This window comes from Eumetopias jubatus, unplaced genomic scaffold (assembly GCF_037043125.1).
Source record: "Eumetopias jubatus isolate StellerSeaLion01/CBP00866 unplaced genomic scaffold, mEumJub1_p1.0 scaffold_8, whole genome shotgun sequence".
In the NCBI taxonomy this organism is placed as follows: domain Eukaryota; kingdom Metazoa; phylum Chordata; class Mammalia; order Carnivora; family Otariidae; genus Eumetopias; species Eumetopias jubatus.
Window position 1 is genome coordinate 68,788,363 of NW_028274814.1, and position 13,804 is coordinate 68,802,166.

The 13,804-nt window shown below is 34.5% G+C and overlaps 1 protein-coding gene across 1 annotated transcript in view; it reads right to left on the reverse strand.

Annotated features, from left to right (window-relative positions):
• CPNE8 (copine 8) overlaps positions 1-13,804 on the reverse strand; it is a 224,197-nt gene that overhangs the window by 75,826 nt on the left and 134,567 nt on the right. The gene's annotated exons all lie outside the window — the stretch shown is intronic.

Consider the following 13,804-nt stretch of genomic DNA (forward strand, 5'->3'; position numbering starts at 1 on the left):
TTTATTTGAGAGAGAGAGAGAGCAAGCACAAGCTGGGGGGGGGAGGGAGGAGGGGAGGGCTAGAGGGAGAGGAGACACACAGTCCAATACAGGGCTAGATCCCAGGACCCCAGGACCATGACCCGAGCCAAAGGCAGACGCTTAAACGACTGAGCCACCCAGGTGCTCCAAGACAAAGACAATATTTTTAATGTGGCTTACACTGATATAGAAAACAATATATACCTTAATAAAGAAAATGTTATATATGATGATTTATCACATTTAAGCCCAAACTGTATGCCTACATAGCTACTCCAATTTTTTTTAATACAGGGTATAGACATATTTTTAAAGTATTTTTATAAATTTACATTATTTAAATTCCATGTGTATGTATTAGATATAATGTCAATTTTAACTACACATAAAGTCTTTTTTTTACATAATAACCTTTAATTTTTTTCCATTTCCTCTAACAAGCTTAATGCACCAAAATATCATCAAGCAAAATTTTCTCATTCATATTAAAATTTGCCTAGTTAAAGAGGAAGCAAATTGTATATAGCCAAAAATAGCAATAGTTTCACAAATGCAATTTAATTCATTGAAAGGTAGGATGAAGTTTCTTTAGCTAGCCAGGATCATTGGATACTTTTCTAGGATCATATTAATTAAAAAGTTAATTGAAAGGGGCACCTGGGTGGCTCAGTCAGTTAAGCATCTGCCTTGGGCTCAGGTCATGATCCCAGGGTTCTGGGATAAAGCCCCACATCAGGCTCCCTGCTCAGTGGAGAGCCTGCTTCTCCCTCCCCCTCTGACAGTCCCCCTCCTAGTACTCTCTCACTCTCTCTCAAATAAATAAAATCTTAAAAAAAAAGTTAACTGAGATAATGTCTGAAGTTAAGATATCCTCCAATTTCATGAACTTTTAAATATTTATGTCATCCATGTCACATACTTTTTCTTCTATAATTTCAAAGTGATTGAATTCTAGTTTTTACCTTCAGTATTAATCTCTAGAAAGGTAGATCTGTGTGATGCACTAACCTATTTCTGAAATTTAAACTATCAGCCAATGAGTGTTATTTTTTCAGACTAATCAGAATAATTGGCATTATTATAATAAGCAAAACAACAAAACAGCAGAAGCAGGATTGGCATAAAATAATGGCCAAAAGATCAGTTTTATATTTTTTATTTTTTAAATTTTTTTCAAAAGATCTAAGTTCTAAAAAATGAGATATTACATCTCTATTCTCGTATCTTCTTATTCTTTTCCTGTCATTGGTCTATAGCCATATAAATGTAATTCAAAGTAATTATTCCCTTTCCAACATATTAATAACAGATCATTCAAGAATTTTAAAATATATATACTTTAGGTATAAGAAGATAAATTCAATTCATAGTTCTAAGAAATTTTATTTTAGTAGTGCATCAGATGCTTTTATAATTGCTCATTTATATACATGGTATATATCTGGGCTAGTCACTGAATATAGATTAGTACTTGTTTATATTTTACTTTTCACTCAAAGTTGCCTGAGTTCATATATAAATCTATCTGTTCATCTATCTAGATTTCATATTATATTGCTAGTTTTGTTTATTCTCTGTAAGCCTTGACTACCACTGTATGTTATTAAGAGATAACAGAATCACCTTGTCTTGCTTTTTCACAATGATGAAGACTAGAACACAGGGATTCTATCACTTCTCTACCAAGTTCATTTTTTAATAAAAAGCACAAGGAAAAAATTCTGACAGGAGTTACACACACACACACCACTGCCCGTCTCTCTCACACACACATACACACACCACATCTGTCTCTCATACACACACACACACACACACAAACTGCCTGACTCTCTTACACACACACACATACACACACCCACTCTCTCTCATACAGACACACACACACATACACACACACAACTCCTAGCCCAAAGTAGCAAAAGTTGGCAAGTTGCGCACTGCAGTGCACTGCTACCCAAGGTTAGGGTCTTTTCTTTCTTTCTTTTTTTTTTTTAAAGATTTTTTTTTATTTATTCATTTGAGACACAAAGATACAGAGAGAGAGAGAGCAAGAGCAGGGTGAGAGGCAGAGGGAAGGGGAGAGGCAGGCTCTGCGCTGAGCAGGGAGCCTGATGCAGGGCTCGATCCCAGGACCCCGGGATCATGACCCAAGTCGAAGGCAGACGCCCAACCATCTGAGCCACCCAGGTTCCCCAGGTTAGGATCTTTTCATTGGCAAACAATGCCCTCTTTGCCTCTGGTATATCCTGGCTACTCTGTGTGTTGGGGCACCACTTCCCACAGTCATGCCAGAGTTGCCAACAGACATCATCAATGTTCTAGTTCTCGTGCCAACCTTGCTTGTGAAGCTGGCTACCAGTTTCCATACTCTCTCTGGCCGGCAGTCCCCATCCTGCCCATGATCTTCCTGACAGACTGAGGGACTCCAAAAGGGCAACAAGGATCAACTGCTAAAGGTGAGTACCCAATAGGAGGAGATTAAAGTACATTTGCTATTGAGATTCTTTCAAATCTATGGTTAAAATGGAGAGCTTTCTTTGGTCAGTTTCAAGGTTTTAGATTTAGTAGACTTACAAGGAAAAAAAGTGTGTACCCAGTACAAAGTCATATAAATTACTGCCACTGTAGTTTTTAATCAACATGGATAAACTATTCGGATCATTCAAGTCCAAAAAGCAGTAATTCCAGCTCCCACCAAATTGCCTAGAATATTTATCTCCAATAAAACCAAGTAATTAAAAAAATTTATTTTGTGCTGTGTAGACCAGGCATTGTTAGCAAAAAATGTACGTGTTAAAAATTTTAAAAAAATAATCACCCTACTTTGGTGAAATTGCACCTTTAGAGCTGACAGAGTTCACTGTAATCCCTGACTTAGATCTCATTTGGTAGCTCAGAACTTTCAGATTTGAAAGAATTTCATCCCTGGAGATTGTGTGCTTATTTTTATATTAACACAAAAGTAGTAACTTATACTTATTGCCATTCAAGATTTATAAGATTTTCTTTGAATTCCTACATTATTACCCTTTTCATGTCTCAAAATGAAAATTATTTTCTTACACTATGGAGAAAAAAACTTTTTAGGTATTTTGAGAGGCTTTAATAATTCTTTATGTGTTTTTGAGGTACGTTCATTTTATGATAATGGTTTTAACAATGTGAATATATTCACTGAGCCTGGGTGGCTCAGTTAAGTGTCTATCTTTGGCTCAAGTCATGATTCCAGGGTCCTGAGATCAAGCCCCGCATCAGGCTCCTTGCTTAGCAGGAGCATGCTTCTCCCTCTGCCCGCCCCTCCTCCTGCTTGTACGGTCGCACACACTCTCTCTCTCTCTCTCTGTCAAATAAATAAAATCTTTAAAGAAAAACAATGCGAATATCTTCTAAGTATTAAAATATGGAAATAGAATAACCCACCTCATAAAAGGTTTTTTGTGTGTTTTTAGAGGCTTGAATAAATTAATATATTTTTTAACCAAACAAGACTCCAGGAGACTATGAAGCAAAATTTCAGAATCGCTGAGTTCCTAAGAGCTACAAATCTAAAACATTTAATCAAAGAATTAAAAGTACTCAGTGAATTGGTGTTTGGGTTGCTTAGATGGGAAAATACTTATGTATAGAAGCTCTTCCTTTTTAATAATAAGCATAGTAGAAACTTTGTCCTTCAAATACAGTATAAGTATCTGAATTTTCTAGTGGAAATGAAAGAAATATCTATGCAACACAATAAAAATAATGTCTGCCTACAAGTTCTACCTTTGGGATTTACTGACTTTGGGTAAATCAGTAGGCTTTCTAGTAAAATTTTTTTCACCCCTCAAAACTATAAAATACATTTTCCTATTTACTTCCCCAATAAAGTCTGGTTGATTAACTTGAACTGTTCTGAACAGAACACCAGAAATTTGTTTTGGGTTCTTGGAAGAAAAACAGTATCTTAGAAAATGGCCATAGGGGTGCCTGGGTGGCTCAGTTGGTTAAACAACTGCCTTTGCCTCGGATCATGATCCCAGGTTCCTGGGATCAAGCCCCGCACTGGGCTCCCTGCTCGGCCAGAAACCTGCTTCTCCCTCTCCCACTCCTCCTGCTTGTGTTCCCTCTCACGCTGTCTCTCTCTCTCTCTGTCAATTAAATAAATAATAAATAAAATCTTTAAAAAAAAAAAAGAAAATAGCCATAAATGCAGCCTTAATTTCCATATATGTTAAAATCAATTTTAGAGGTTAAAATATATTTATAATACATTCCATTGGCTTATTCATTTAAGACTATTCTCTAATATATACAAATGTATTAGCATGTAATCTAAAGTACAGGTATAATTGACTTTGTCCACATATTAAATATCTTATTCTATACTTTTAAGAAAAATAACACTGAAGAACTATTTAGGTAACAATGTCTTTAGAAGGGCAATGTGAATGTGTGATTAAATATAAGGTTATTTTTCTAGAAATCTAAATAAACATTCCAATTGCAAATTCACTTTAAACATAAATGATACAGAAAATGGCACGTCAGAAATTTCTTTTTGTTTGTATGTTTATTTATCTATGTACAAAAATCACAAATTGAGGCAAAAAATATGTTATTAAAGTTTTTATCTCTATTCTAGGGTTATAATCGTAGAATAGTGCTAGTAAACCAAAGTAGCATAATCTATGAATATTCATGTACTTTCATATGTTTTCATGTATATGTCAATCTGGCTATTTAGATTTGGTTTCTGGAAAAGGTTGCCAATAATTCTCCAACACCCCTTAGCATAGTACACACAATCGAAATGAATACATGCCGTTTGTACTACAACTATATGTATATCATCAACCTGAACGCTTAACGACTGAGCCACCCAGGCGCCCTAAATTTAAAACTCTTATAATGAATGACCTTGAAATTGGATTACCAAGCTTTTTATGAGAGAAATTTATATAACAAAAAGATGGCACACACCACACTGTCTCTTTCTTATTCATTTTCACTCTCTCTTTCTGACTAGCCAATTTAAATTAAATATTAAAATTGTTACAAAGTAAAGGTATTTGGCAAATTCATCTCTGTAGTGAACTTCTCACTTGCTAAATTTTAATACATTGTTTTTTTCCAGGACTTAGTCATCACTAAGCTTAGTTTTATGTGTATTTGGGATACTAGTAGGTGATTAACAAACACTATACAGCTATACAACACATATAGATTACACAAAATCTCAAACTGTCTTGGTCTTTAGAATCACAGAGAAAATAATGGGTGATGATTGCCTATCAACCATCTTATTGCATAAATGATCAGCATCTTTATTATCAGAAAGTCTTCATCACTCACAACTAGAAGTTTCATTTAACTGGAAGACTTTTATGGCCAGCTCTGTAGAATTTTTCCCCAACACTCTCAGTGAGTAATCACATACACTTCTATTGTGTCAAAGAGATCTTTTAATTAGAAGATTCTCCAATTTCTGCCTTTGATTTATACTCCAGCATCTCTCCAATTCCCTAGCCTCATATTTCTAATAGCCTGATACACATTCTTCATTGTGATATAGAACTTTAAAAAGAGGAATTGGGGGGTGAAAAAAAGAAAAAGGAAATACAGTGAATGACAAAAGCAATCCTGGGGGAGATAAAGAGAAGCAGGGTAAAACTTAGCCAGGTCTTGAAAACATCTGTAGCTGTTTGAAAGATAGAGATGGGTTTTGTAGAAGAAAGCACAACACACTTAGGTTGATGTGATCTGAAATGGTTTCGTTCCTCTGGCATGAGGTCATCACGAGTTCTAGTATTGTCTGAGACCATCCACTAGGTTTACATTTGGGAGTCTCTCATCAAAACCAAGCAAAAGCTTCATCAAAATAAAAAGCTTCTACACAGCAAAGGAAACAATCAACAAAACTAAAAGGTAACTATGGAATGAGAGAAGATATTTGCAAATGACATATCTGATAAAGGGTTAGTATCCAAAATATATAAGGAACTTATAAAACCCAACACCCAAAAAATGAATAATTCAATTAAAAAATGGGCAGAAGACATGAATAGATGTTTTTCCAAAGAAGACATACGGATGGCCAACAGACACATGAAAAGATGCTCAACATCACTCATCATCAAGGAAATACAAATCAAAACTACAATGAGATGTCACCTCACACCTCTCAGAATGACTAAAATCAACAACGCAAGAAACAACAGGTATAGAAGAGGATGGGGAGAAAGGGGATCCCTCTTGCACTGTTGGTGGGCATGCAAACCAGTACAGCCACTTTGGAAAACAGTATGGAATTTCCTCAAAAAGTTAAGAAAAGAAATACACCTTATGATCCAGCAATTGCACCGGTAGATATTTACCCAAAGAATACAAAAATATTAATTCAAAGGGATACATGCACCTGCATGTTTATAGCAGCATTATCTACAATAATGCACAAACCATGAAGACATTCTGGAGCAAGAAACTTCAATTCATTTATCAGCAAAATTAGGAAGATAATAAGTAATTAATGCCTATAGGATTCTTGTAAGGATCAAATGAGAAAGTATGTGAAAAAGCACTTTGTAAACTGCAAAGCTCTATGCATATTCAAAAATGTAATTTATTGTTTTTCATGGCAAGGTATTTTTTTTTTTATTGCCTTTGCTACCAACCTAATACAGGTTTCATACTATCTCAATAACCTCCTTAACCTCCTAACTAGGTTTTGCACTTCTATCTCTCCCTGATTCCAATTCATCCTACAGATATTTTCCCATAGTGCTAATCATGCTAGAATGTCCTTGGTTCAGGAACAAAATCTCTTAATGACTCCAAAGTTCCGATGGAATTCACTACATAATCTCAACTCTCAGAGGCCTTCCATCATATGGTCTTGACCTGCCTTCATATATCTCTATTTCCCTATTAATTCCCTCTAATACATTATAACATACTCACAAACACAAGTCTAAGACAAAACCCTTCACTTACTGGGTTCACAAAATCCCTTCTTTTAAAATTCCCAATATCAGGTGAATCACCCATTATACTTTGTCATGAGCACATCTGGGTACTTCCACTCGAATATGAACTTAAGATTTCTCTGAAATTTAACACATTACACCCTTCTCAAGAAACATGCTCTGCCTACTATTTTGCTCCTGGGACTGTAATGTACACTCTGCAAGACCATATCCTTCTTCAATCCATGAGCTGAGTGTCAATCATCTTTTAATTACCCAGCAATAACTAGTATAGCGATCTGAACTTAACAGATGCTAAAAAAAATTTGTTCTGTTTAATTATATTGATCTTCATTTCCTAATCTCAGAAAAAAAAATAAGGTTTTTTGTTTTCCTGCTCTAGAGTGAGTTTCTAACAACTGTTCTCAACCCAAATCTGCATTAGGATGACCTGGGGAGCTTTTATCAAACAATTCACATTTAGACAGTTTCCCAAGCCTACTGAAGCAGTATCTGGAGAGGTATTATAGAAAGAAAAGGACCCTAGTGTTTCTCATGGAAATGGTTCATTCACAATGTTTCTGGCAATAAGTGAAAAAAATACATTTTATTCTTGATTACAGAAAAAGGTCAAGGTTTTCTATTTCACAGAATGGAGATGACACTGAAAATCATTATAGAGATGTCCAAAATATTCATCAACATAAAGCAAAGGGAAAAACCCTGATGAACATGAATCAAAAATTCTTTGGAATACAACTGATAAAACTACCTGAAGTCACAAATATGTTAAATGAAGGCAACATTTTATCCAGTATCTTAGTGGCCAAAAACAATTACCACAAATGGGGAAAAGAGGTAAGCCTTTGTGTTTTCCTCTTGGAAAACTCAACACATTTCTCATGCATGTTATAATATAAATAAGCTGTATTTTTTTTCAGACTAAAATTACAAACTGTGAAATTGTCTGAAGGGTGGCATGAGAGGATAATATGAGTGACAAAAACAAATAATGTTGTGTTGCTTCAGAGTTGAATGACTGAATATCTTGTCTACACAAGCGTCCATCTCTCAAAATGGTATTGAAAACTCTGCTTCCTTTCATTAGGAGACTGTTCTTTGGCTAAAAGCATCCTTATAAGAAATTATTCTTGAATGTTTTGAATATAATAGAAATAGAAATGTTTTAATTTTAGGAACAAAAACTAAAGACCCATGAAGATGTTAACAAGAACTTGAATCAAAACCATCAGCTGGAAAGCAGGTGGTATCTTAATTATTTGGGGGAATAAAGTGCAATTAAAAGTTTCCGTTTTGTTATTGCTCAATGTTAAAATAGGATCTAGAATCCTACATATGGAAAATACAGATTGAATTTGCATATGATTTAGATATTCTTGTCTCTGAAGCAAATAGGACAAGAGTGAACTATAGATTAATTAAATGAACGAGAAAAAAATAAGATGTGGTTTCTATAAAAACCAATTGGAAACTTGGAATAAATGGGCCTGGACAGAAAACCAGCAGGCAAAAATTAACACAGAAGTGGAAGGATATATAAAATGCATTAAAGATAACTAAAATATCGCTGTATAAAGATTAGAGATGTGTATTTTCACTAGTCTGGCAAACAGTTTAGCACATAAGAAATGTTCAATAACAATTTCTTCCATAATTAATTAATAAAGTTTCTATTAGAACATAAATAGAGACAAACAAAAATAAAAATTTGATTACCGCTTTAGGTATCAATATATAGAAATAAAATCAGTCTTCATTGAGGGTTAAGAATTGTAGATTGAAGGGAAAAGGGGACAAAAACCCCACAAACTATGTATGAGAAAAATCATTACATAAATTTGTAGGATATGGGGGGAGGGGAAGTAGTATGTCAGTAAGTAACATGTGGATTATGAAATACTGTCTACCAACATGTTTTAAAAATCTCAAAGAAGTGGTAGGTAGTGGAACAAGAAAACAGGCTGAATCTTGTCTACTGAATACACATTTAGAACATTCAGGGTTAACTGCAAACAGGGTAATTGTTAGGGAATGATTAATTAGAATAAGTAAGGAAATTTAAAATAAATGAGACAAATACAAAAGGTCTTGCACATGCTCCTCCTAAATGAGTTGTAAATGTCTTAGACAACTTATAAGTAAGTTCTCGAGTGAAGCTCTGGACCAAGAATCACTGTTCTTTCACACCGTGATGATGCATAATTGCAGAAATAAAACATCAAGTGTGTTTATCAAATATCTTCAAAGGTAACATACAAGAAAATGAAAGCATTTATCTGGCATTTCACAGATAAATGAAGTTTGCACTTTCTTGTAATAAGTGTCACTCACTATTTAAAATGACTACATTCGATACAATGCAGAGTGCTAACGAGGAAACTTTTACTCTCCTTTCTCAGCTGACTTCAAGAGCCAAATTTTATACTGGCAGTTCACTAGTTTGAGCCTTTTCATCAAATCATGTTCTGGGAGACAGAGATCTACTCGGTGGCCCATTTACAATCAGCCCCACATTAGAGCCACATGGTTTTAATGCAGAGCTGTTCTGTTAATGCTCCCTGAATTTTAAATTAAGCTACAAAGTCAGCTGAAGCTACTCCAAGCAATTGAAGCTTTTCAAAGATACCACCACTGATTGCTTTGTAACCCAGACAAGTCAGTTTCTCAGCACTTCAGCTTTTCAATTGTTAAAATGAGGTTTAAATAGTCTTTCTTCACATCCCTTGAAGAAATGGTGGGAATTATGGAGATGATTTTAGTAAAGTGGTTTAACTTGTTGAAAACTGGTACATTTACACTGATTATTCATGCCAAGGTCAAGCAACATCTCTGCTCTCAGACCACTGCCAGTGTGTTTAAATAAAAAAGGACAAATAACTGTATTTCTTCTGTTCCAAATGAGCTCAGGACACCGATTTTAATGTCAATTGGTTACCTACTCAACAGCATTACCAGATTTTTGTATGCTTCATAGAGGCACAAGATGTTTGTTACAGAATTAATTTCAAGTTGATGAATTGAGTTAAACATACCCTTAGATTTCTGACCCAAGATCACACCACTTCCTGAAGTTCCTTATCTGTGAATATAATTATCACCTCAATTATCTGAAGTACCCTAGTTAGTAAAACAAAATGTGATTGAGCAAGTAACGCTGTCAAGCATTGTTCACTTAAATTTCTGACTGAAATCTTCTCCCTAAACTGAAAGATCAGATTACCTTATCGGTTTCCTATGGTCAAATTTACAAATAAAATAATACAGTTATCTGACCAGTTTTTCCCCACTTTATAAGGTGACACCTATAACTTCTATGAAATACAGACAAATAAAACTGATCTAAAAGTAAAACAAATAACTGATTTAAAGTTACTTATGATATATATTGTATAGATTTAATTAAACTCTACATGGTGCTATCCAGTAAGGCAGTTGCCAACCTGATACTGCAACAGGACACTTGAAATATAGCCCACCTGAAGGCAGTATGCTGCAAGCATAAAGTATATACCAGGTTTCAAAGACTTAGTATAAAAATGTAAAATATCTCATTAATAATTTTATAATGGGGCACCTGGGTGGCTCAGTTAAGTATCTGCCTTCGGCTCAGGTCATGATCTCAGGATCCTGGGATCGAGCCCCACGTTGGGCTCCCTGCTCTGCGAGAAGGCTGCTTCTCCTTCTCTTCCCTGTTCTTGCTCTCTCTCGCTCTCTCTCTCAAATAAATAAATAAAATCTTTAAAAAAATTTATATTAATTCTATATCATAATAACATTTTGCATATATAGAATTAAATAAAATATATTATTACATCAGTTTCACTGGTTTATTTTTAGTTTTTAATGCTGTTACTAGAAAATTTTAGATTACATATGTGATTTGCCTTATATTTATACTGGACAACGTCGGTATAGCTGTCAAAAAAAGGTGGGGGGAATCCAATGAGTAATCTTCTCTAAATAGTGGAAACAAAAGTTCTCAATCTAGGCAGAGAATTTAAAAACTGATACATGTACAAGATTTATGACAAATACTAAAGATGACAAGAAAACAAAGAATAGGAAAGCTTCTGATCATTACATTTTATCATGAAATATGAGTGTCAAATCATGTTCACTCTGATTTAAGGAAAGAACATCTACATTAGGAAATCATGTCAGATAAACAAAAATGCATGTAAAAAGTATAATAGCCATATGTTATTATAAGCACATGCAACCACAAACTGGAATATCAACTTCTCTAACAATCCACATAGTAACTAATATTATTGCATTATAAAATTAGTATCTGGATTTTATGGCATTTACATATCATTGTTATTAGAGACCAATGTGCCTTTCAAATTTCATAAATTATATTACTTAGTGAAAGGGTTATCAAAAATTATTTAATCATGATTTTAATTTTGCTTTTTACACGTCATTCTCAAACATAATTTTGCTAACATTGAAAAGCCTAATTAGCACACACGGATTATACAGAATTATGCACTGAAATTTCTTACAGTAAAATATGGACCTATATTCTAGACTAAAGAAAGAGCATTTTATCCCAACATTAAAAAATTATTAAACCAGTCCTAAAATTACAATGCATTCCCTCAATTATTCTGCTAATCATATAATTTGTTTCCGAGGAATATTTAAAGTTCCCCCTAGCAATCCTTCCCCTCCCACCTTCATTCCCTTTTACTGTCAGACAGTCTTAAACTCCTCAGATGGCTTTTGAACATACTGTTAACGATGGTATATTGAAGTGAAACTTAAAAATAAATCAACATAGGATGCACAATCACCCATCTTCCCCCTAAATAGGTGAAGATCTAATGACAAGAGTTTATAAAATCTCAACATCTAAATATTTTCTTTCCATCTAAATTCATATCTCAAAAGCAAAACATTGTATATTGAAAAAAAAAATCCCAATCTAATGACCCAAACCCTTCACTTCTTTTAACTACATTTCATAATTCCTCCTTTCTCTCTATTTCTACTCTCTCTCTTGCTCTTGTTCTCAGTCTAGCTCTTACTCTCATAATCTAAGACAGCTCTTTTCTACAATTCATTGGCCCTTTCAATAGCTATCAGGATTCTTTCAAAATCTGTAATACTCACTTCTCTCTACTTAACTTCCCATTACATTAAGACTTGCTACCTAGGAATGCTTCCTCCACCTCTCTGGGTAATAGAAAATGTTAGGTAGTGACATACTTGTGTTAAAAGGTTTCTTAAGTAGTCCTTCCATTCTTCTTAATTACCACATTATCAAATACCAAAGAATCAGAGTAAGACCACTACCCAGATTGAAGGCTTTTATTTAATTGCCACAATTTACAATTATAATGTTATGGAAATAAAGCATAATAGTCATGACTGAATTGTCGGAAGCATACTGCTAGGGTTCAAGTTCTGGCTCCACCATTTGTCAGTTGTGTGACCTTAGGTACCTTACTTCTTTGCCTTGATTTCTCTATCTGTAAAATGATGTTAATATAGTACCTATTTCTTATTGTGAAAATTACAAAAGGAACAACATGAAAAATGCTTAGAGAATAACTGATACATTAAAAACATTCAATAAATCACATCCTGGATAGGAATGCTTAAAACTCCAATATCAAAAAAGAAAAAATAATAATTAAATTCCAAGATAATTCTGACCTCCAAAACTATTCAAAATTTTTGTGACTCAGAAGTACACTGGTGACAGAAGGAGAGTCATAAAATCTCACTTTTCAAAGCAGGACAATAAAATATCTACAATGTCTGCAAATTCAGGATTAAAGGTCATGGATGCAAATGAAATCTGACTTTACATCCTTTATTTCATAGTGTTCAGATCAAAACCATTTCCCCAATTTCCCAAAATTACTAGGGAAAGGCTACCACTTTTGCCCACTCTCAATTAAAATTTAAAACAGCGTATATGATATAAGGCATAAAGTCCTACTTTACTCAGATTGGCATTATTTCTTTTTCTTTTTATTCTGAGATGTGAAACTCATTTTCTCAGTGAATAAAGTTTAATGGAGCATAAGTACTATGGGAATGCGTTCTCCTATGAGAAAACATGTTTTTTTACTTCGATTTCTCAAGAATGTAGAATTCTTGTAAAGGAAACCTATATAAATAATTAATTAAATAAAGAATCTGACAAATACAAAGATCTGTAGTATAACATGGATTGTCTTTAACAGTAACTTCACATGGTGTTAGGAAACTTTAGCATAGTCATGCTTGGGATATCACATGAAGACAGAAATCAATTATTTGGTGAGAGCTGAAGTGTGGGATAGTATCTTCACCTCTCTCTCCATCCTCCCTTATCACTCCATGAAAAAAAAAAAAAGAAAAGAAAAAAAGAAAAGGAGAAAATCCTAATGGGGCCAAATTCTAGGGCACAAATTAGACCATGTGTACAAATGAATGCAGGTCAGATGTCCTCTCCATGCTTGTGTGTGGCTCTCCAATTAGCCATTTTCCTATCTATGCAGCAGAAGGGATGTCCCTTCAGGACAACCCAGGCTTCTCAATTGAACTCGTTCCTATATTACCAGGAGTACTCAGGTATCCAGACACCCTCAACCCTTCGGGCTAGGCTGCAGGCTTATATAAAATGCAGTTAGAAAGGCCTTGCTTAGATCTTGACTTTCTACCTCACACTTCAACTCCATTTTCCAGAGAACTTTGGGTTGGAGTGTAGGGCATTAGCCAAGCAAAATTGTGTCCTTTGCTCTTCCACTTGTCATTCTCCCCTGACATCTGTATATTCTGTCCCTTCAGGAATGACCTACAGAGGCAGCTCTATTGGGTAA